At 42.6% G+C, this 25,603-nt stretch overlaps 1 protein-coding gene across 1 annotated transcript in view; it reads left to right on the top strand.

The window, feature by feature from the left end:
- Window positions 1-25,603, top strand: part of ptprt (protein tyrosine phosphatase receptor type T) — a 331,706-nt gene that overhangs the window by 121,176 nt on the left and 184,927 nt on the right. The gene's annotated exons all lie outside the window — the stretch shown is intronic.

Below are 25,603 nucleotides of genomic sequence, written 5' to 3'. Positions count from 1 at the left end.
TTGCATTTTAGTCCATTAGTTAATTATCTGTATAAGTTATCTGCAAAAGAAAAAAGGGGCGGGACTAGATACCTTTTTCTCACTTCATCCTACACCAGGGTTGCCAGGTCTGCCATTTTCCCGCGGAATTGAGCTACTTTAAAAGTGTTGCTGCAGGTGGAAATTTTTGTCTGCGGGTTGGGTAGACCTATTTTGTCCATGATAGATGCCAGTTTTGATAACATCCTCCTTTCACCCACCTCTATGACCATCTGCGTTGAATCAATCTGTGTAATTTATAATGTAATGATTGCAATGCTGTTGGAGTTTAAAAGCAGTGTCTATGGTTTGGCAGGGTTATATTTTAAGTTCTAGTATTTGGCTGGTTTTTGTGCTGGTTTTGTCACGCAGACCTGGCAACCCTGTCCTACACCCTTTTCAGACAGACTGTAGTTATAAATAGAGTCTCTATAGAAAGTATGACATTATTGCTAGTTGCTTTGTTTGCCTGTTTTTTTTAATGTTGTTATTTTTAACATGTTCGAGAGAAAAAAAAAAAAAAGTAAAAAAATTACATTCTAGCTTTAAAAAGGGAAATAATCAGTTTAATATGTTTAAAGAGAAAATCATCACAAATTTAATATGATTTTAATAGAGCAAAACTTTACACAGTCAGTTAAAGTTACAGTTATCTCCAAAGTGCCCAATGAGGACGAGCATTCACTGACTTTTGTAACCAATAAAAACATACATCCGGAGAAATCTACCCCAACAACAGAGTAAATCTTCCTAGTAACAGGCCTCTATTCTGAGGGTGTGTTACACGTTTGTCATGGCGGAGCAGGAGGGAGCTGAGGGTGTGAAGTTTGTCTGACTGAGAGATGAAGTGAGAACTGCTTAAAAAACAGTGACAGACCTGGAAACAGGAGACAGAAACAAAGACGCTGATGTGCACGTGGGAAAAAAACACTGCTGACTTTATTTAGTCTTAAAATTTGATTGAGATAAAAACATACAGATCAAGTTGAATGTAAAAGTGTGTTTGTGTGTGAGACATTAAACACATGCATGCACACACATTAACAAGCAGACACACTTCTCCCCCTCGCAGCAGTGTAGCGGTTGTAATCAACACTTGAGAGAGTTGTGAGCAGACAGGATGAGTAACACCAGGGGTGAGAGTGTGTGTGTGTCTGTGTGTGTGTGTGTGTGTGTGTAAGAGATGTGTGTTGATGAATGTCAGGGGAACTAAAACTTCAACACTATCTTGTATTAAGAAAATATAAACAACAATAACAAACACACTCTACATAGGAGGATGCTTTGGCTGCACTACTATAGCATGGCTACCCATAATCCTTTGGGGACTGCTGTGTGTATGTGTTTAGCTATCATTGTTTCTGCTTTCTCCTGCTTCCTTGCAAGATTTCTTGCAACAAAGCTCAAATAATTCTTGGTAATAAGCTACGGTAGCACTCAGGACAGCGACACACACTCAAAAATGATTATACTGATAGACTTTATAAATAGACTCTGTCAACTCGACGTCATAGATTCATTTGTGGACGACAATTTTGAAGCCTTGAGTTTGCATTTTGGTTGTCGTAGTGTTGTTGTTTGTTGGAGCAAGAAGTGACCATATTTGGAAGAGCTGGAGAAGAGAGAGAAGTTAGCAAATGCTAAGTTATCAGCTAAGGCTAGTGCTAGCTTGGTTAGCAAGGTGCGTCTGTAAATCAGTAAAAGTATGATATCAACTGGGATGCTAATTTTAGCTAGCTAAAAACACAATTACGCCTATTTATCCAGAATAAAAGGGGGGTACATTATTCCGCTTTTCTCATAGTCTTCTATAGAGTCACACTTCGGCAATGAAGCAGAATTTGAGGAGGAAGCCAGGCGAGCACAAAAGAAATAGAGGCTCTTTATTAGAAGAAAATGTTTCCCATTTTGCCCGCAAATAAGTTCCTCACACGCACAGACAAACACATACGCACACACCGACACAATGCTGCAGGGCTGTCCTTTGTTGCGAAGCCATCAGGATCCAATTTCTCCTTCATTAAGTCCGGGTAGGAGGCAGTATACAGCCGCTAGGTAGGTAGCCTTGTCCCTCTCATCGCACACACACACACACACACACACACTTAGAATCTAAACGGCCCTTATCTTCCTCCAAACCAGGAACATCAATAGGAACCTTGTAACAACAAAGCCGACAGACACACAACCAAAAATACACACTCTGTAAATACAAGAAACATTTTCAAACGGAGGCCGCAACAGACACACGAAAGCGCACTTTTAAGAAACACACACACACGCACGCACGCACACACTCCAACAAGGGTTTGGTAATGATTCCTGAAAACAAGGTCTCAGGCTCGGGACAAAGAGAATCAGAGTTTGTGTCTCTAATTGACCCGCACAGTTACCACACAGGATGGATGAATACCCCGTCTCTCTCTCTCTCTCTCCCTTTGTAAATGATGCTCTCTCGCCCTTTCTGTGGGGTGAGATAGTAGTCGTACTTGTTGTTGATTTGCAGTGCACAGAGCAACAGATCCAATCACTTTGGCATCAGTCTGCAGCAGCTGGTGTGTTGATACTACGCACACACGCACACAAGCAGACACATAACTAACACACACACAGCAAGACTCCAAGACCATTTACTAAGTTAAAACTGCCGTAGTTGGTCAAGAGGGACAGCCAAATGGAAGATGTAAGTGTGTGTGTGTGTGTGTGTGTGTGTGTGTGTGTGTGTGTGTGTGTCTAGTATCCAAAAGGCAGACAGGATGAAACCTATTAAACGGAACAGGTCTGGCTTTAATTGGTGCTCTTTGATAATTGGCCTTTTGGGGGCTGATTTGCATTGTTTCCAGGGCAACAGGCGTGTTTCTTTATATGTAAGCACAGCGGGAGGAGACGAGGGAGGAAGAGGTGGAGAGAGAGAGGTCAACAACCGGAGAAGGAGAAGATAGTTGGGAGGGCTGCAGGAAGGGAAAGCAGGTGATAATGGAGCAGAGGAGAGGGCCAAGAAGGGAAAACAGTGGGAGGATAAGTGGATGGAGGGATGAACGATGGCAAAAAAGGATGGCAACACCATTAAAGATGGAGGAAGCACAGGTAAAGAGTGGAGGATGAGGGGAGGGAAACAACTTTTTTTCTCTGATGCTCTAAACGACTCAGCACGTCCAGGAGAGGCTGCTAACATTAGCTTGTCGCTACATGCTTTCAGCTTGCTTTTAGGTTAAGATTCCTAAAATTCATCGTCATTAGGTTTTAACGTGAGCCAAATTATCCGTAAAAGTCTACTACTCTCCAAAACGAACAGATTCATTAATAAAAATCAGTGATGACGTCTAAAAAAGCTGTTTTATGTAAAAATCTGTGTTTCGGTAATGCACTTCTGCAGACGCGAGATGTTTTACGGTGAGTGGGCTGCTAGCTGAGCTGCTGCTAATGCCATATGATTCATGTACAGTTATTCTACCTTTTCTTTTAGACAATTTTGCTCACTTCTGGAGGAGAACAGGAGTTTTACTTTCTGCGTCTCGTTTCTGCCCCTCAGTTTCTTCCCCTGCAGCTCAAACAGTACTTTGCATGGGGAAGTGGGCATGTGCAAGAGGAAATGGCAGATTTACTGGATATTGTTGGATGTTTGTTATCAAAGTAATTTAATCACAATATTCCATTAAATGCATCCAGCCATAACCCTAGTTGGAATTATGCAGGGGAAATATGAAATCCGAAAGAGAGAACAGCGAGTCGTGGAAAAGCAGAACATGCAGGAAGGAAACTGTAAAAAAAAAAAAGGAAGTAAGCTTAAAGGAATAAAAAAACCCAGATACTTGAGGATGGATAAAGTGGAGGCAGTTTTACTAGCGCCGGAGGATGCTGGTTAAGAGGTAAATTCAGCAGCAGCTTCAATCTTCAGCGACTCCTTTTCCTCTCTCTGGGAGAATCAGTGGAGGAGAACGGAGTGGATTAGAGCTGAAAGCTGCATTCTGACACAGGAAGTCAACAGCACCACACACTGAATGGGACAAGTGAAGAAAAGTGGGGCAATTTTCATCACCCAACTCAGTGTGAATGTTCGGTATTCAGCGTGTGTGTGTGTGGCTTTCATTGTGTGTGGTGGAGTCAGTGAAATCAAACGCCTTTGAAAGACTCTCTCAGATCAGCAGCGAAGCCCAGAAATTATTTACAGGACCTCAGAAAGTCAGATACAAGCCTGCCGTAACTTATTTAGAAAGCTTTTACTCGTCTTTAATCAGATTTTTGGAGTACAAATGCTAGCTTATAGGACGTTAGCTGGCTAGCTCACACGATTAGCTTCCTGCACTTTTCTTAGAAGTTTGTCTATTCACGTGTCACAAACTTTTGGCACTCTTTACCAAGATGAAGGGAAATGATGCCACTTAACATTTATTGTGCAATGCTTCCCCAAATAAGCAAGTCTACCCAACCTGCAGACAAAAAAATCAACCAGTGGTAACGCCACAAAAGTACCCACATTCGAGGGAAATGATCTGGTCTGCGTGTCTGTTTTGCGCCACCATGCATCAGTAGGTGTAGTGAGGTAAGCTGTACCAGTGAACAAAAAGGTGACGAGATTAGCTGATAAAATGCCCCCATTGCAGTGCTGGTTTTGATTTGGTGGCTTGACTTAGAAGGCTTACTCTTGGTCACTTGTTGGAATTGGATGTTTGAGATCCTGCTTAGTGAAAGAGTGCATCCACAGCAGCTGTTGTGGTCATTCCCCAGCCTTTGTAGGGAAATGAACCAACAACAGTCGGGTGTTCTTTGCAGTTCACTAGCATTAAATCACTGACTGTCTTCCAGCTGACTGAACTGAACGTGAAGGAAACAATCTTTAAAGCTCTCGGAGCGGAGATGTTGTGGCAGAGGAGAGGCACCACTCCCGAAGAAATCAAAGATCTTCTGACAGAGGAGAGGCCTCACTCTGTGATCAAAGGGTGAACTGAGCTATCTCTGACACTTAACAACATCTGTGATCAGTCAGGCTGCACTATGAGGAGCTTTTATATCCTCAGATGAGGACGACGTAAAGCTGTGTGTGTATGTGTGTGCATGTGGGATTTATTCTATGAGAGATCTGACCTGAGTACTGACCATGATCATTGCAATCCTGGAATTGCACAGATTTATTCCTTCCTTGCTACCTTCCTTGCTTCCTTTCTTGCATCCTTTCTTCCTTTCTTGGTTGCTTTCTTGCTTCCTTTCCTGCTTTCTTGTTTGTTTTCTTGCTTTTTTGTTTACTTGCTTCCTTGCTTCCTTCCCTCTTTCTGTCTTGCTTTCTTGCTTCCTTTCATGTTTTCTTGCTTCCTTCCTTTCTTGCTTTCATGCTTTCTTTCTCTTCCAAAGGTGCCTATAAACCCATTTAACTTAACACAATCAGCAGAAATGGTGAAACATTTGTATATTTATTTTGTATAAGACCCATAAAATATCAAAGTTTTCTTAATTTCTGATAAAGCAGTCCAACTACAGGATCTTATATGCAAACATAAAGATGTCGTCTTTCAATTTAACGTCATAGATACTTGATGAACTTTTAAATCCTTTAGTTTTCTTCTGATATTCTCAACAACAACAACAACACAACAAAGAGAGCTAATGGAGACGCGGAATGAAAGTATTTTAGTAGAAATGAGAATGAAATTGCCGCAGTAATGGTCAATCACACGGCGACAAACCCACTCATGTTCCTGAGATGTGACTTTTCTCCAAAGTGCACTGATTGCAGCCATCTCGACATTGACACATCGCTCTCGGTAGCACTGCAGCGCCACAAATAACTGCTGGAGAGGCTCACAAAGTAGGAACAAAAGGAACACAATCAAACAATGATGCTAACAGTAATGAGAACAGCAGAGACTCAATGGTTTGTTTCTGCCGCGGCAGGTCAAGGTGTAACGAGTCGCCGTGGTGATTGTGAGTTTGCCGTCTTGTTGATTGGTACATAATGAGGGTCTGCTTGATTGTGTGTGTGTGTGTGTGTGTGAGAGAGACTTTATGAGGTGTGTGTGTGTGTGTGGAGGGGAGAAGAATGAGGGGGCGACAAAGAGAGTGAAACTGATAAACAGGAAGAAGAAATGTTCAGAGAGATGACAGGGAGGAAGAGAAGTGAGCTGGAGAAAAGAGAGGTCAGTTAGTCTGCGGAGCTGCGAGAGAAAAACAACAACACAATAACCTTTGTTTGGTGTTTCATCAGGTTGTCAATTAAAATCTGCTCAAGGTGTAAAAGACAGCGTGTTTGTTGGTTTGTGCATCATCGAGTAAAAATATATTACACCTTAAAATATCCCTGTGAGGTGTCGAACAACACAGTGATAGGAAAGCAGCGCTGACGAGGTAAAAAAAGGTTGATTTTCTCACTTCGTTTCCTCATTTAAAGGAAACTTTTTAAACATATTTATAGTTGAAACTTGTTTTAATTGGCTATGTCAGAGAGACATCAAACTTACATTACTCATCTGATTAACTTACATAAATGCACCAGACTGAATTAATTACACACAATACGGACAAGGGATTAAAAATAACTTGCATAGTATGTAAGTGAGTTCAGATGAGCCAGAATGAGGAACATGTCAGTGTTTTGTAGGAGGAGAAAAGAGATTTATTTGCTATAAAATACTGAAAAGCTTTATTTTGACTCGATATTTGTTATATTATCAAAGATAAAACCAACAAATACAAGAGAGAAAAATATTTTTGATGTTTTTTCCGACTGTGTTTGAGATGAATTAGACAAAAAAAAGTGTTGATGTAAGAGTAGTATAGCATAATAGAAAAGATTGTGAGGAGGATAGGGTTCAAAAATTAATGTCCGTAATGTTTTATTTTGAAAAACTACAGTTATTATATATCCAGGTTAAACATACGTAGAGTCATCTTGCACCCTTATCTCCCTACACACATAGATATGAACTATCACCTAAATTTGATGCACAGTGTTGCCTCTGCTCTATGACCGGAAGTGATGTGCACAGGAACAGGAAGTCTTCCTCGCTCTACGGTTCTGCCCTCCAGTCTGAGGTTAGCGACAGTTTGTTGTTGCCAGGAGCAGGAATAATAAAGAGTAAAAATTAAAATAAAGACATTTCGAACAACTTTTCATATTGTACCAAATATATGTGCAACTGCTCAGTTGAGAAACGCTGATACAAGTTAAGTAGGGTTGGGTCTTTTCTTGTTTCCTCTGAGAAAAGGCAGACACCATCGACAGGATCAGTGGACAGCTCTCTTTCTCCCTCTCTCTTTTACCTCCCATTATAAGATCTCCCTCAGGCCGCTGCTTTAATGGAAAAAAAGAAAGACCTCCTCAGTCTATTAGCTCGGGTAAGGGTTAAAGTATTATTGGAAATTTCCAGCTGCTTTAATTTGGAGGTTCTCACATATCCCGGCTGTCTGCATGATGCAGACGGCTATCTTTGAACCTCCATCTATCTCTGCAGAGTGTTCAAACCGTGGCCGGGGTCATGCTGGGGAGTCCCAGCGGGGGTGCAGGTGGGTCGGTGAAAAGAGCCAAAGAAGGAGAAGGAAAAATAGCAGGAAGAGAAAAAGTCGACCGCAGGCTCTTTTTCTTTTCTCGCCACAGCTGGAGTCACTGCAAGCATGTCAAGATATAAGCAGGCTGCTCCACTCTAAGGAAAGTTTATCAAAAGCCATTTATCAACACATTTATTTAGATTTACTGATATGATAATTCTGTTATGTTTAAACCGTCTACTCTAAATTTACTAATAGGTACAGAAAGGTTTAGAATTGCTACAGTAGATTGCTTCAGCTGTAATCCTTCGGGGCAAATGCATCCATTAAAGTGCGACCACTAAAAGTTCTTGTTGTTTCCACTGACAGGCTCAGATTGTTCTTCTAAGTGTCTGACAACATTACAGATAGGATCCCTACAGAGATAGACCTTTTTGTTACAGAGGAAGATGATTTTTTTTAACCAGAAACAGACTTAATATCACTATCTTCAAACACACCAGACTCCATTGACAAAAACAGTAATTTTACCGTGCAGAACACAAGAGCTGCTGTTCTATTGTTGCTTGGATGGTTTAGTTTGTTTGTGTTATTGTGTCACTTAAATGATGAATCCGGGTCCAACACAATATCTGTGCAACACACATTTACACAAACAAACTAAACGTTTGAGGCAGCTGGAGACCAACTACTCCTTTGTTCTGCGTGGTAAAATTACTGTTTTTATCAATGGAGTCTGGTGTGTTTGAAGAGAGCCATGTAACGTCTGTTTCTGGTTAAAAAAAAAAAATCTTCCTCTGTAATAAAAAGGTTGATCTCTGTAGGGATCCTTTCTGTAATGTTGTCAGACACTTAGAAGAACAATCTGAGCCTGTCAGTGGAAAAAACTATAACTTTTATTGGACGCACTTTGATCCATCAAGGATTATGTTCCAGCCATTACAGCCTGCTATTAAAAGGAATTGCTTTAATCTTAAGTGTGCCCTCCTTTATATAAATCAAGTGTTTGAAATTGGGTGTTTAAAGGGCTGATAATATGTGGACTCATCTCCAAACATCTTCAGTTTCTCTCCTCTTCACCTCCTCCCTCTCTTTCCTCTCAGTTTACTTCAGAGCCAGCGTGATTTATCTGTTTGATTGTCCAACAAATTAACAATATTGCCAAAGTGTTTTCCAGTAATACAATAAACAAGGAACACATCAAAATAATAGAGAGAAATGATTCTTCTGCTTCCTCTCTCTTCCCGTCTCTCTGACTCAAACGCCCACTGCTTCAATCTCTTGGTTTATATATCTGCACACGAGGGGGTTCGCAAACACACACGCACACACACACACACTAACAAAGAGGTGGAGGTGGCGGGCAGGTTTTGACGGCGGCTGATCCTCAGTGAGAGCCGTCATTACTGTGCGGCAGTTTGCAGAAGCTGAGAAGTCACAAAAACAACATCTTCCTCCTGATCCTGTAAACCAACAACAATCCATCTGACACTCACAGACACACTCACAGACACACTCACAGACACACTCACAGACACACTCTCAGCTCCAGGAGGGGAGGAATATCTGTGCGATCCTGTGTGTGTTTGCATGTGTGTGCGTGATTGATTCAGAGGCAGAAGGCTGATTGCTTTCTCAACTTCCACATCCCATCAGAAGCGCAGTAATAACTACCGAGATATCTTCATGCAGTCGGGAGTGTTTGTGTCTGTGGGTTGGGAGTCAGAGCGTGTTGATTACCGTCGATTTACTGGGTTCTTGGACTGCGTGTGTGTGTGTTTGTGTGCCGATGATTTCCTCCCCTCCTCCGTTATTCTCTCCGCTCTTCTGTCATTCCGCATGCACACCGACAAACGCACACTGAATAATGAATTCAATTTTGTGATAACTCCTCGCATGTGTGTGTGTGCAGGAGCTCAGCTGTGATTGGACTGATAGAAAGAGAGAGAAAGACAGAAAGAGCCTGAGAGAGAGTGATAGGATGGAAGGAACACGGCGACAAAGGAGAGAAAATCACCAAAATGATAAAAGGAAAGGAAAAAAGATTGAGAAAGAGAGACAGTAAGCTGTTCCCTTATTACTCGTGAACAAAAACTGTTTTGTAATGCCATAAAAAAAGTCGACGTAGCCACGGTAACATCCCCCTTCCCATTGGTTTGTTGACTGCAGTTTTCAAGCGTCCATTTAGTTTTTTTAAGCCGTCGCCATCTTGGTTTTTTGAAGCCAAAAATGGCCATATTTTGACAAGTGGGTGGAGCTAGAGCGGAACAAGAGGTCAGAAAACGCTAAGTTATCAATAGTCTGTGCCTGTGGCTAATTTATTAGCTTGCTAACTGGCTAGTTGTGTTTCCCACAAAATGAGACTCTATATGTGGTGGTAGCTGAAGTGGAGTTTGACTTTGTTTGACTAAAGAAGCAAAGAGAGCTTGTATACTGTAGGGACTGAAGCCAACAACACCTCTTCTCATCTATGTCCTGTGGTTAGCTGTTGATAAGTTGCTAACTAGTGCTTGCAGACTTCACTGATGACGGTTAACTTAGTCGGGGTTGGTTGCGTTAGCTTATTCACTAGAAATCATCTGAGCGAGCGTTCCTCCGTGAAGTAAGCTCGCAAGCTGTCCGCAGCAGCAGAGACGTCGCAGGCATCTGCTTGAGGATTAGACAGTGACGTCGTCGTCATACGGAAGTACCGCTGTCCGCTACACAAACACGTCTGCGTATGTGGTGAAGTCATTAACTGATCCTTAAAAGTTATACTTTGTACTGGCGGTAATTCCAACCGTGGTGTCAATAAAAGTAGCGAGACGTGTGTAGCGGAGTAGAAGTACATATTTTTTATTGCATATTTACTCTACTAAGAATTAGCTGAGGTGACACCTAGCAGACAGCTAGCAGCACCCACCTGTCACTCAAAGAGGCCACGCCCCTAATGACGCATCACTTTAAAGTTGTGACGGATGAAGGTTACTTGGAAAAGTAACAGAAATAGCAATAGAGCATGCACGCCGTTTGCTGCTGGAGCATTTCTAAAGCAAGAGAGTCGAGTTGTCGCTAATGCTAGCTCGGTACCCTGATATCAGATGGATCGTTTAACTCGTTACAGTTGGCAGATTCAGATGGCTTGATGAGGTGATTAAAGAAGGAATCAGGATGTTTGTGCAACGTAACGGTGTTAATGTTTAACCTGTGAATGATTAAAGGTGATCAAAGGCTGCAAATATGATTAGAAGAAACTCCTACAAAGAGTCAGAGTCAGTTTGTTTCTGTCACACAGTTAATGAAGGCACGCACGAACTTGAACACAAGCACACACGCACACCTGGACACACTTGGACACACTCGGACACACAGAGCCAAGCAGGCAGGTGATCAATGCAACATTAGTTTGGTGCCACACACACACTCTGCTCAGGTAATCTGGCCAACATTAGCAGTGAGCTCCACGCTCGACTGGCTCTGTCTGTCAGTCTAATTACTGTAGCTGGACACACACACACACGCACACACACACACACACACGCATGATCGGCTGAAGTGAATGGGACTCATCCACTGCAGCAGGTAGAAGAGCCAATAGAGGACACATCGAGTGTTTGTGTGTGCGCACAAGTGTACTCCACACATCTTGTTGTCTGTGTGTGTGTGTGTGTGTGTGTGTGTGTGTGTGCGCTGAGCTCATTAGGAGCAGCCAGCAGACTTCAGTGACCTCTCTGTTCTTTGTCCAGTTTGTAACCACTGATGAGAGCTGGAGGGGAGGAGGAAGGAGAGGAGCATGTAGATCAGGGGGAGAGGAAGAAGAAGAAGATTAGAGGCAACAAAGAAGAAGAATGGAGAGAAAAGGGGAGTAAAGGAAGTGTGATACTGGAATTGAGAGAGAACGAGATAGAGGGAGCTTGAGATGGAAAGAAAAAGACTCTGATAAGACGTATAATGCGAGAGACGGAGGGAGAGATTGACATTATTACTGCCTCATTGCCATCTCTGCTATCTGCGCTCCCTCATATTGTGTTTGCTTTGGCAATAAGTGCCTTTTTATTCCCTGCCAGTAAAGCACCTTTAGAAATGAACTGAAAGAAAGGAGTGTGTCATTTCAAAATCTGCCAGCTGACTTTCTCTGCCAGGACAAAAACTCAATCTTATGACTTTTTTTTTTCTCTCTCTCTCTCTCTCTCTCTCATTTGAGATTCACGCACGATAAATTGTCCTTTTCTCTCTCTCTGCGACGTGGCGACAGATCCGGGCCCCGACATTTGGGCTGGGATAAAAGCCACGCTGATGAGAGCTTTGTGGAGCCTTCATGAAAGCTCGCCCGCTGCCTCGTGAAGGCGCTCAATAATATAAACATGCCGTATTCATTATGAGCGGTGACAACAGAGTTCAGGATTTGCATGGAGGGTGGAGCACTTCAAAGGAGCTTGATAGTCGGACAGATCCACATTTTATCTGCAGGACCTTCATCAAGGTTATGTTTTATGCATGTGAGGAGGATGCGGACGCGTTGGTTTGTGCACAGGTTTCTCTTTGGATGATTTAGAATTTCTTTTACCTTGATCATTAGACTTTCTCTTCTCAGTCTCTCAACAACTTTCTGTCCTTCATTTCTTTCACTCACTTTTTATGCCTCCACGCTGCAGCCGTGGCCGGAGGCATCATGTTGTCGGGTTGTCCGTCTGTCCGACAGTCCCATTCTTGTGAACACAGTATCTCAGAAACGCCTTGAGGGAATTTCTTCAAAATTGTCCACTTGGACTCAAGGATGAACTGATTAGATTTTGGTGCTCAAAGGTCAAAGGTCAAGGCCACTGTGACCTCACAAAACACATTTCTGGTTATAACTCAAGAAGTCCTATGCTAATTATAATAGAAAGTCCACTTGAACTCAAGAATGATGTGATTACATTTTGGCGGTCAAAGGTCAAGGTACTTGTATGAATCCACCCACCCAGGGGGCCTCCTGTTCCTCTGGTAATCCACAACAAGCTCTTTCATGTTGCTAATATTGAACTTAAAGTGATGATTATTGCATCATGTGTCGAAGCTCTTTATCAGTGCTCTCTCCTCCTCTGGAAACATCGTCTCTAAATGAGGGCAGCATATTTCTCACTGGAAACTATTCACTGGAATCAGACATGTCGCTTTAGTATTCACTTCCATTTCACCAAAACATTCACTTAATACCTTTTGTTTAATAACTCCAACATCCAGAGTCTACACAGAAATGTAACTCCAACTTGGCTAGTTGGCGGAGGAATACAACCGCAAGGCGGTAATTCTAGTTGATCCATAAATTGACTCAATCATCTGACCCTTCACACAACCCTTTCCTGCCATCGCCTTCCATGATCTGTTGGCTCTGCAATGACCGCATTACGGAGGAGGATTTTAATTCTGCAGTTATATAATCACATTTAGAAAACAGCACTGAGTCCAAAGATCTTGTAATTGTATGCAAGGGATCAAAACTAAGACAAGATTTGGCAGACGAAAACAAACACAGAGAAACTGATGTCATACAAGAAATGAAGCCACAGGGACATGGGCCATTTACAGTTTATATTACAGTACAGTGTACTTTTAGGAGCGGGATGGTGGGTCAGTTGTAAGCAATGCCGCCTAACGGCAACAAGATTCTGGGTTTGAACCTGTTGGTTTTGGGGTTACATGTTCACAAGTACGACGAAAAGCAAGTTAGGTAACTTTAGAATGCCTTCATGTGTGAATCTTAGTGTGGATGGTTGATGTGCCTTTTTTTTTTCTCTTTAACTTATGGAGTCGCTAACGCTTCCCTGAGCTCCCATGTTTAGGCCACATCCCCCAACCCGAAGCTCCAAGCCCCAATGATTCAGTAAATTTTAAACTTGTTTACAGTCTTTCTCTTTGTGCCTGTCAGTGTTTTTATTCAAAGTTTCCGTACAAGGTGATACAAAACTCCCCATTTAGCTCCTCTTAAGTCGTGACATTACCTGACTATTTTAATGTCTGAGAGCTTTTTTTGAGGAAGTCTGTCCGACCATCAGATAATTTAACATCGTGACAGTTTTAGAACGGTTTGCTCGATGCGAAATCTCCAGCAGCTTTCCAGGGAGTTATTTAAAAACAGAAATCCATAAAAAAAACGACATTTCTAAAAAGAGGGAAGTTTTGTTGTGGCATTTACATGCTTTTAAGAGCTGATTATGGGATCACTAGCTCTGAGTCTTTGTCTACACAAACTCCTGCCTCTGTTTTTCTTGAAGAGGAGCAGGATTCAATAAATCCCATTCTGCTGTCCGGGTTCCCCGCGGAGGGAAGCCATGCCGGGGGACGCCGCTCGATACTCCCCCATTAAGCTGAGAGAGAAGACAAAAGTCACTGACACTTAGCACTTAAACACAAACACACACACACACACGGACACACACTATCTAATGACCCTTGGTTTCAGACTTTGTACCACGCACTTAAAGCGTACGTGCAGACACACCGGAAAGATTCACACACACACACACACACACAGGTCTGCACAAAGGCACAGTGGGGGTTTGTTAAGACGCCCGCTCGATGTTAGTGTTGTGACATTTGGAAAGAAACATCTCAGCACAGGGCCGAACAAGTCGTCTCCTCGACTCTTCGATCTGCAGAGACAAAGAAGCAAAATAAATAACTCATTACAGAAAACACTGAGGCCGTAAAGACTGACACTTAAACTCTGCAAAGCCACTAGTTTGCTGTGTATGTTAGCTTCAAATGAGCTCAAAGCTAAGGGGAAAACAAAATACAAAGGTACGAGAACAAGCCTTCATTTAGGGGGCTGGTTCATGGTGAAATCTGCTAATCAGCTTGTTTTAACATGGGTCATGCTTTTAGCATTTTACTGTTAAATATCCATCTTAACTTTTTAACAGAAGCGTGTTTTTTCTCTGTTTTTTATTTTTGTGTTCCCCGACAAAGAACACCTTTCTTTAAACACTCCACACAAGTTTCCTTCAAACATCTGAAAGGGATTTTGCACGGACATCCGAATCGAAGACGGCAGGGGCTGAACACAAAGTGAGCAAATACTGAAACAGACAAACACACAGTTTGCACGCTGCAGGGCTCCAACATCTAGTTATTATGTGATGTTTAGAGCAGGACTATTCTTTATCAGACTTAAAATAAAATCGACCTTCTCATTTCCTGTTTTGAGATGTGTTTATGCAGTTAGAAAAGACACAGCTAATGTGTTGTTGCAGCTATCGTGCTAAGCTATTTACGTATGTTTGTATTTCTGATGCACTGTGACTGCAGGAAAAGGTGCAGTAATACTTCAAGTGTCTGCAGCAGATTGACGGCTGTGATGCTGCATGTCAACACTTAAATAACGTCATGTTGAGTCACAGCAGCTTTGCTGTTGTTCGGATCCAACATGTCAGTAACTGAGAACCTGCAGACACGCACACATTTTGTTATTTGGAGGGTAGAGGTAGAGTAGAGGTCGGTTGGTCCAGGTTAAAAAGGCCTTTTGGTCATTTTTTTTTAACAAGAGGGAGGACATCCCGTCTCCCTCATATCCCCTTCAGATTTAATCTCAACTCTTTGTGACACTAAAGACGAAAGGCTCTGAACAGTTTATGATGGTTAAAATCATTTAGTCTGGTTCTTTGAGGACACTTTTATGACATGACAGTAAATGTAAAAGCCAAAATATGAAACATCAGAACAAAAAAACCAACAGGGGACACATCAGTAATTCTGCTCTGTGTGAAGGTTAACAAAAGACAAAAAATCCCCAAAACTCTTCAGCGCGGCAGCAGATTCACGCATCCATTTTTCCCTCTTTGAAACGTCAGACCGGAAGAGCCCGGAGAGAGAGGGACGTTTCTTTAGTGATCAAGGAACAAAAAGGTCTGAGAGAAGAGATAATTCATAACACGGGACCCACAGGAGGTCTCATCACACAGAATGATGAAAACCTCTGGAGGAGATGGGAGAGAAAGGCATTTTCTTTTATAATTTAATCTGACGGTTTCACAGATAATTGGCTGAGTGACATTATTGTAACGAGCAGCTGTATTCAAGCTTTTATTCGCCGCCCTGCAGCATCTCCCATCCTGTCCTCCACTTCTTCCCCGGACACGATGACATTTTTTATCTAAAGATGAATACGTTCCTCCATCTCCATCTCCATCTCTCTCTCTCTTCTTCCAGCCTGTATCTCTCAGTCTGTCACTCTGTCTTTCTCAGCCAATTATTGGCTGGCTTCAGGTGCTTAACCCCGGGCCTCGCCATCAATTGGCTCATTATATCGCTGCTTTAAATCTTCATCTCGTCCCCTGTAGCTCTCTGCTTCTCTCCATTTGTCTCTGTCGCTTTCTGTCTTTTATCCCCTCAGATTTTCTTTCACCCACGTTGTTTCTGACCTCATTCCACCCCTCTATTTTTACTTTCATTTCAAGTTTACATACATTCCTCGCCTTCCTCCCTCTTTTTTCTCTTGTTTCCTTTCTCTCAGTGTCTCTTTCTCCTCCGTCTCCATCCTCTGCACCCCTCCTTCATTCTGCAAATTGCTACAACTCAATTGTCCCTTCCCTGCCTGGAGGCAGCGATGGTATTAATAAAGCGGGATTTGAAATAGATTTCCTTTCCGCTCCATTCTGAATTACATTACTGCGCTGGTTGTGGCTGGGAGCATTCTTCTTCTCCCTCCTTATGATATCACAATACACATCCAGCCTGCATCCACACAGGGCTGCATCTCTATCCACAGACGATGTACTGCAATCATTTTACACCTGTAGTATGTTTGTTGACTCAAGTAGAGATCAATGAAGCTTTGTGTTCTCACTTAACTCCATGTACAAAGGTCAGGTCAGGCTTCTTGTAGAAGAGCACAATTAGAGCTGGTAGGGATTGAGCTGCATGTGCGGTAAGAGGGTGCTTAAAGGGAAAACATTTCTCCTGTCATGTATAGCCGGTTTTATTGCTGTTTTTGCTTATTGAGATGTAATTTCTTTGAGTATTTCAAATGGCGAATATCAATCATGCAACAGGAAACAACGATCTTCCACATCCAGATGGTGCTGATTGTATTGCATTTCTCCTTTAAAGACACAATTTTTGACAGGAAATTATAAGCAGAGTACAGTATGGACAACGATTGGTGTTTTCCCAGGAAATCAAGCAGCTTAATTCAACTAAAAACTATAAATGAATTAGATCGACTCCCGGTTCAGACGTAGTGGGCCTTTCTATGTGTTTGCATGTTCTCCATGTGCATGTCCGGCTTCCTCCCACAGTCCAAAGACATGCTCGTTAGGTTCACTGGTGACTCTAAATTGCCCTTAGGTGTGAATGTGAGCGTGAAAGGTTGTCTGTCTCTATAGCTCTGTCCCAATCCACGGGCTGCAGCTTTCGAAGGAGGTTGTCCACTCCATTCATCGTAGCAACAGGTAGCTAGCCGGCTAACTAGCTGGCATAACTAACGTTGAGTAAGTTAACCAGTTATTTTAAGGATAATTTGTTTCAAAAGGCCATTTTATTTTCTTAAACATGTAGGGCTAGCTATTCGGTTGAGTTGAAACCAAAAACGTTTACATTTTAAAGTGTAAAGTCCGCCATCTCATTTGAAGTGGCGCTCAATGCAACTCGGGATATGGTGGGCTGCAAAGGATGCACACGATGGATCCTTCGCGGCCCGGGAAACGGAGGACACATTCGTCGGCCGCATCTGATGGAGCCTTCGAATTGGGACAGCCTTCGACGTGCCGCTGTGACGCGATTGGCCTTCAAATACGGCCTTCAAAGGCTGCAGCCCCTGGATTGAGACACAGCTAATGTGTCAGCCCTGTGATTGACCGGTGACTTGTTCAGGTGTAACCCCACCTCTCGCCCAATGGCAGCTGGGATAGGCTCCAGCCCCCCTCGACCGAGAACGGGATAAGCGCTATGGATACTGGATGGATGAATAGATCTACACATAAAGCCTTAAAATGCATATCCCAGGTCCTTTTTCTCTCTCTCAGATGTTTCGTTCGAGAGCAGAGAATCAGTTCTGCTTCAAAGTTCAAAGAAGTCAGCCTTAAAGTCAGACGTTGTGAGTTATGGTCTGACTCTCAGTCGTTGGTTTCATGCAGAGAGACATAATTAAAATCCACTAAAAGGCATCTGCTGCTTCTCCATTTAATCCAATTTATCCAAGTCACGAAGCTACAGGGTGTAGCCTCGTCTGCTGCTGCGCTTGCGTGTGTGTGTGTTGGGAGGACTTTGGTGTTTAAAAAAGGTTGTAAAGTATTTGTTTGTATTATTTACATGTGTTTTTACATATTTAGAATAAGGCGAGTCTTATCTGAAAGGAAAAACGTGCAAGTTTTCTGGTTGTATGTGCTCTGTGTGAGTGTGTGTGTGTGTGTGTGTGTGTGTGTGTGCGTGTGCGTGTGCGTGTGTGTGTGTGGAGGCAATGAGCCGGTTTAATGACATTCTTAAAGCTGTCATGATTAAGAGGCTGATAATTTGATGAGTCTGCTATCGAAGTACTTCTGTGATGAAATATTACACACTTCACTTTAATTTTTATTAACGAGGCCAATCTTTGGTTGTCCTTAAGTGCTTTGGGGAAGAAGGAATGTGTGTGTGTGTGTGTAAGTGTGTGTGTTTCTTTACGTGTGTTATATACCAAAGAGCTTACAAGTACTTCAGATTGCAGTACACACAATCTTTCCTGAATCCAAGGAGGGCAAAAGTCTCCATTAAGGTTTTCGTCTGATCTTGCTTGTTTGCCTCGGAGGGACCTCGTCACGGGAGATCTCGCCCCCGTGTGTGTGTGTGTGTGTGTGTGTGTTGAGGTGGAGGTTAGGCTGTTATTTCTTCGGTGTGTAGATGCAGATTAAAAGTGCAACCTCTGCAACATATCAACAGTCACACAGCTAATGCAGGAGCTACACCAGCCTGAGGGACGTGTGTGTGTGTGTGTGTGTGTGTGTGTGTTTGTGTGTGTTGCACTGGTGAGAGCTCTTAGGATCTGTAGTATTAATTGTATTTGTAGCCTTTGGCCAGAGTAGCTTTGGTAATATGTAATTTCCTACACACACACACACACAAACACACACACACACACACACGCTGAAACACACACACACACACACACACACACACACACACACACACAGAGCCTGGAACAGAAAGTTGTCCCTGCCGTGTTTCTCCCAGAGGGAAGCTCTCCGTGTTTTCTCTGTCTGACACCGACTCTTCTTTTTCTCTCATTCTTTTATGTTTTTGCCTTTTAGGTCTTTGTGAACACAGAAATGAGAAAGTATCCAAAAATACAAGAAGGGCAGGAAGAGGTAGGGAGCAGAAAACGCATGAGGCGCTGCGGAGAGAGGGAAAGAAACACAGGCTCTGTTTTGGAGCGCAATTCGTTAGGTCATGTTGCGCAAGACCTATGAGGGTGAATTCAAGCACATTTGTTATCACACTTAACCCTCTAAAGGCCGGCTCAGACCGATTCAAAAAGTGTGTTAGCGTTTGAATTAGGGATTCACCAACCTCGGATGCCATTGGCTGTAGTCTGAGACGATATAGCCTCCGGGGATACCGGTGAACGTGCCGGGCGGTAAGCGATAAACGACTTTCCGTCAAGACTTCCTTTCCGCGTGCTGCATCGTTACAGAAAGAGAAACCGTTTTCTTGTGATTTACTCGTTATTAACGGGTCTTACCAACATCATGATGCAGATTTGTAAGAAGTAAAACTTCAAGCTTTGTCAGGTCTGTCCTCAAGAGGAGAAGAAAACTACTTTTAAAATGCTCGATTGCTTAAGGGAGGTCAAATCGATCTGATGCATTCGAGGAAGTCGGGAAATCTTAACAGCTTTCGTGATACAGCGTCAAGGAAATTCATCTCAAGTTCAATTTTAGATCTAGAACAGATTGTTAGCTGTTAGCTGTCCGTTTAGGGAGATTAACAAGACGCTAAATCGTCGTCGCTTTTACATGCATACTCCGCAGCCTGCTGATACGTGATTGGCCAATATTACTCAGACTACAAAAGTAGTTCAAACAGAACTTCCCGGAAATCCACGTCCCTGCCTATAGATTCTACATTTATATGTAGAATCTGTATATGAAGATTAGGGATTCACTGATGCAACTTTTTTTCTTCTGTTACCGATGCAGTTTCAGTATCCTCAACTCGGGGTGTCTTGTAGTACCAGTCAAACATCAGAGCTCTCTATATCACAAATTGTTTCACCTCACTGCACTGAAACCAAACGCCCTTTGCTCTAACCGATCTCTATTTTTCAGTACCGATGTGTGTATCTCCTGCGCGTGTGATATAGAGGTTACAATGGTGCAAAACTGGGACAGAAAATGTGTAAGTGAGTGATTGAGATGGCGATGTGGGAGAAAGAGCACAACACACAGATGGCAAAGGGCAAGGAGGGATGAAGGAGACCTAATGAGAGGACAGATAAAATATGGATGTGAGGACAGCCAGGCCAAAAGACTGACAAAGAAAGATGAGAAATAAACAGTTAATGATCACAAAGGAACCATTCTTATTGAAATTCTTAAAATAGGAAGATGGGAAAGAATCAGGCAAAAAGAAACAATGAGCAGGAGAGCAACATAGAGCAGGACGGGGAGTGTAGGGAGGCAGAAAGATTGATTTCCACTCCTCCTTCTCCTCCCTCCTCTCTTCTCTCCGGAACGGCTCCCTAAAGTCTGGATTAATGGCTCCATTTCTGCTGCTCATTCATCAGATTCAGGAAGGCATCCCAAAACACAATGCTTCACGAGGCTCTCGTCTGAACTAGATATCTACCTGCCAAAACATCCAATAGACCCTTAAGTACTTTCAAAGGCAGGCGAACCAACTTTATCTCTACCTCAGGACGAATCAGCAGGGATTCTCTGCGATCCAGCAGCAGATATTCTTGTTAGATCATCACAGACAGCTCAGCCGAGAGTTGAAGAGAAGTCAATCCAGCCCTAAAAGACCTGAATTTAGTTATTATACAATTAAAGTATTATCTTTTACTGGACATATTGTAAGAATGGGATGAGCTCCATTTCCACACTCTGAAAGTCATGAATCTTGTGCAGGTGCACATAGGCAGCCTGTTCTCGCTCCAAACTTGTCAAATACGGCAGCTTAAGTGGCCCAAATGTCTCTCCAGGGATCATTACTGGATGCTGCCTCTGGCTTCCTGTTTCTGTGTGCTCTTGAAGCCGAACAACTAAGAGCCCAAAGTCCACTTGAGGTGGTGCTTTAGGGAGATGGATTGATTGAACAAACATCAGACTTTAATCCAGGAGACCGGGGTTTGAAACCAACTTCCTGTCTGAACTCTCGAATCACGTTCTTTTGGAACATAATCAAGTTGTATGCAAGTCAAAAGACAACCAAAAGAGCCACCATTTCACAAAGTGAATATTGTTGCACATCAAAAACATTATAAGTATGAAATGTTTCTCAGCAGGCTTTATTTGAAAGTTGAATGGAGCCAGTTGAGGGGGTTCAGGCATCTGATGAGGATGCCTCCTGGGCGCCTCCCTTTGGTGGTTTTCTTGGCACGTCCAACTGGGAGGAGACCCCGGGGCAGACCCAGAGCTGTCTGGAGGAATTAAACTGTATATCCCGTCCTCGGGATCCCCCAGGAGGGGCTGGAGAGAGGGATGTCTTGGTCAGCTTGCCCCCACGACCCTTCCCTAAATAAGCAGAACAAAAATGATGGATGGGTGGATTTATTTGAAAGGCCAACCATTTATTTTGAAAGTGTAACCAGACGTTGCTATAAGAGTACCTGTAGCCAATACCCTCTTCCCACTGATATGCATTGACGTGGCTTTTTCAGACCTGGGAAGACTCGCGTATAAATGCTGATTGTCTCTTTTCCCATTGCCAGTGGAGTATCCTAAGTGTACCTTGAATCAAATGCCACTTCATTCAGACACTGTGTACATTGAACAGACGCTAAAAGGTACCTTAAACAGCTGCTGTATTTCATGGCATGGGAGAGCATAGAAGATTGTCTAGGAGTATGCTTTACTATAGTGAAACTACCAGAGAAGCAGCTAGGAAAAGTAGTCAGTGCTATTTGTAGTCCATGTTTTGTGGCAGTATGGCAGCAGGCCATTGACCAGCTGTAGCCGCTGCCGTCCTTTTAATGGGCATATCAAGGGCCACATGTAACCCTGGTCCACCTCAGGAGACCATGTCTGGCTGCAACATGACTCACTGTTTGGCCTTGTCACATTGTGCGCCAGCTGTGCCATCTAAACTGCCCTTTCACAGTGTGTGATCGCTAACATGCCAACCCTTGACCCATCCTGATTAATGAGGGTTGAAGCCTCGCCCAGTGCTGGGCCTCTATGCCTCTGGAGGTATGACTGGTCCACCTCCATGAATACATTACTGACTTCTTTCCTCATCTATCCATCGGTGCATTTATCCATTCACTGAGCAGTTCGGCCTGTAAATGATCCATGCCTGTATTCTGTTTGTTTCTGCAGACTTCTTTCCCATCGATGTCTTCCTTTTCTCTTCCTGTTTGTCTTTTCGTCTCCACATTTTATCACTCATTTATTTGCAAGTGGGTGCAAAGAGGAGCTCAGGATTGATGGAGGAAAGAAGTTTTTAGATGGCGTGTGGATGGAGAGAAAGAGAGGAGGGTAAGAGGAGGAATAAATCTGATAGATGGTGTGGTAAATCTGGCATTTGTCATGACCAAGGGCAGCCTGGGAGACACCATAATCGTCCCAGCGTTGTAAACAAAGTTATAATTCAAAAGTCCTGCTCTCTTCCTCTCAATCTCTCTTTCCATCCCACTCCAATCATCCGAATGTCTCTTATTTTTTCTCTCTTTCCCCTCAGCTGCAATTCTGAGAAAACATTGTAAAGGTTTACGATTGGGTCAAATCTAAAAAGAGGAAACAAAAGTGACGTAGTGAACCCTGGAGTGGTGTAGAGGCCACATTCGGAGCAGCATTAGAAATGTTGGGGGGATAGTCTTCAAACAAAATTTGGGGTTATGATTGTACAGCAATCCCAATGTCTGTATTTAATTCAACGTAACAAGTGGTGTCATGTATGACGGATTCATTTTGTTGTATTTACCTCCCCCTCCTGCCACTGTGATTCCCCAATCTGTTTTGAGGGGCTTCAACTGAGTGCTAGCCAGATTATCTGTAAGATTAGCTTCCACTATACCCGGCTGGATTAAGAGGGTTGTAGTGGTAGTTATGGTTTTGGGGGTGGGGGGTGGGGGTTCTGCTTGTTGTTTTCGGCCCGTTCCCCTCCAGACCTCGTCGCATAAACCTGATTAAGCTAACATGGTTTTGGTCTTTGCAGAAATGAGTCATTGCAAAGAGAGAAGCTTTGATTTATCGCTATTCTTAGGGAAAGCTGGTTATTACATTCCCTCTCTGCGGTTCAGTGATGAGTGATTATGTCTCTGTAATTGAGGAATTACAGTGTGTGCGTTCATTATAGGTACATCACTAGATCTGTTTAAGCATGCATAATTACAGGTTAGCTCACATTTGTTCTCAGGAGGAGTTTGACTCTGAAATTAAGTTTTCATCTCCCACTGAACAGCTAAGATTCAGACAGTCTGTACAGGTATCTGCTGAACTGAATGATTTTTCTTTGTAAATGTTGTTGTTCTCCATTTGATACGTTATCAATCATGTTGGGAATTGTGGTGGCTGGCGCTATCCCAGCATGCACTTGGTTGTTCTGTTCTGGCACAGTACTATACTGGTTTGGTTCTCACTTAAAGGACAGGGACTACTTTGTGTCTATAGGTAACTTCATATCTGATGAGTGGAGTTCCCCAAGGCTCGATTCTTGGGCCTCTTCTGTTTAACATCTACATGCTTTCACTGGCTCAGGTTATGGAAAACAACAAAAGAGGGTGTAGAAAGAGTGATACTTGGGTTAAGATCAGGGGCCTAGGAGACTGAGGTTTGAGTTCTGTGTGATGCAAAAAGTCAAAAACATTGAACCAACCCACACAATGATGTGTAACGTAACCTAAACAAAGTCGTTTTTTTCTTTTCTCTAAAACAAAAAGATTAAGGGTACCTTGAAACAGAAGCTAAAAAGTACCTGAAAACAGAGGCATGCTTTCATGAAACTGATGGTAAAGGACACCTTAAAACAGAAGCTAAGGGGTGCCTTAAAAAAAACATGTTACCTAAACAGATAGAAATAAAGGCAACCTCCAAAATGCTTAATTGGTAAAATACCCTTCCACGTTACCTTAAAACAGATGCTAAATTAAAGTAAACTAAAGTAAGTCAGACGCTAAAATGTACCTTAAAACAGGTTCCATAGGGTACCTTAAAAAGATGCTAAACTAAATCTAATATGCATAAAGCATAGGGCAGGTGGACAAGCTGTTGCCTAAACTTAACACAGATTTTTTGCCTTAAATTATGCACTAAAAGGTTTCTTAAAGCTATAGCTAAACGTTGCTTCTTTTTTGCCACAAAAACTGTATTTAAACATTAAGAACAAACTTTGATTGTTACATACATTGCTTTTATTTGAGCTTAAAGTCAGAAACCTCCATTTGTAACCACACTGCTGCATGCATTATCAACTGATGGAAATCTCACATCAGATAACCATCTCATCAGTGGTTCATTAACTCAAAGTGCTGACCGTACTTTAAGAGAAATCATTACAGAGTTTGTGAACTATTCAGCTGCTTGGCAGACGCGCATATTTAATACATTTTATCGTGTTGAAAGATAACTCAATAATTTTGTCCATATATTTATGAGTGCTGCATAATACTATGCATTTTATTCTTCTCTGTAAAATAGAAGTACATTAAATGAAGCCTGTCAGCCTCAGTCTCTGTCCTAGTTTCTGGGGACGATATGTGAAAGCAAACTGCCTGCTGTGCTGACCTGAGGATTGGGTTATATGTCCGTTATATTACCTCCCCCCTGCTGCTTTCCTGGCTGCCAAATGTCAGTCTGCCACCGTCTTATCCAGGGAACTTTAGGATTTGGTCTTTTAAGTAGAAACACAGACTCTTTAAACCCTAATGCACCCCAGGGAGCCTGAAGTCTGCACCCACACACACACTGACATGTAAACACTGGTCCTGTCTCAGATGGCCTCTTAGATGGCTTATCCATGGTGCCGTTGTCTAATCTGCTCTCATTAGGATGATCTGATGTTTACACTGAGTAGCTTGTTTGGAAAATCTTATAAAGAACTCAGCTACCTTCACAGTGGATTAAAGGACGGGTCAGGTTTCTTTTAAGTGCTTAATTATTTCAGGATGAATCAATTGTTTTTTGGCTTTTCCAAATTTAAATTGCAAACCACTTAGCACCGAAGAAGGATTAATAAGAACTTTTAAGGGATATTGAATTTATTTTGGGCTACTTATAGAGACTGAAAAGGGGAAAAGGAAGCTAAATATCCCTAAAGGATAGATTCAGCCTCAGGTTTGGAGGTAAAGGTTATTCTACCAGCTGGAATGGGTTAAGTGTGTGTTGAAGGACGTTAAATAATAGCTAAATAACAGAGAAACAACTGCTGTAAAGGTTAAGAGAGTTAAAAAAAACTTTACAATCAAAAAACTTTGAGGGTAAATTCGTCCCCGAAGATCAGCGTTCAGTTATCGAGAACACCACAATCCTCTCAAAAGTCTCTAATTCTTTAGCTTAGTTGTTCTTCCAACAGTAATCAGACGTAATGAATGAGTTTTTACTTCAATGCCAAACTCAACTCTCCTGTGACTGGGTCTGTTGTTTCCCGAAGTTGGACTTCACTCACATTGTGAGTAAAGTTTGTATTTGGAGAAGAACACTTTATACAGCTCGTCTAATGATGCAGTGACCTGCTTTGGGTGCCATCAGTAGCTGATGGAAATTAATTAGGCAGACAGATAGATCAGTTTGAACAAGCTCGTTAGTGTGCAGTCAGTCGTGGTACACAAACCTGCCCAACATATGGCTGCTGCTGCTGAGTGTGTGTGTGTATGAGTGAGTGAGTGATATCAGGGAATAACAGTAATAACCTCTCTAAATATCTGCAAAACGATACAGGGATACAGGATGCAGTGGTTAGCGCTGTCGCCTCACAGCTAGAAGGTTCCTGGTTTGAATCCCGGTTCAGATGTAGC

This window comes from Semicossyphus pulcher, unplaced genomic scaffold, assembly GCF_022749685.1.
Source record: "Semicossyphus pulcher isolate SPU_LCO1_2020_fin unplaced genomic scaffold, fSemPul1.0.p SCAF_3, whole genome shotgun sequence".
NCBI classification, from domain to species: domain Eukaryota; kingdom Metazoa; phylum Chordata; class Actinopteri; order Labriformes; family Labridae; genus Semicossyphus; species Semicossyphus pulcher.
This window is presented reverse-complemented; position numbering and strand designations above follow the sequence as displayed.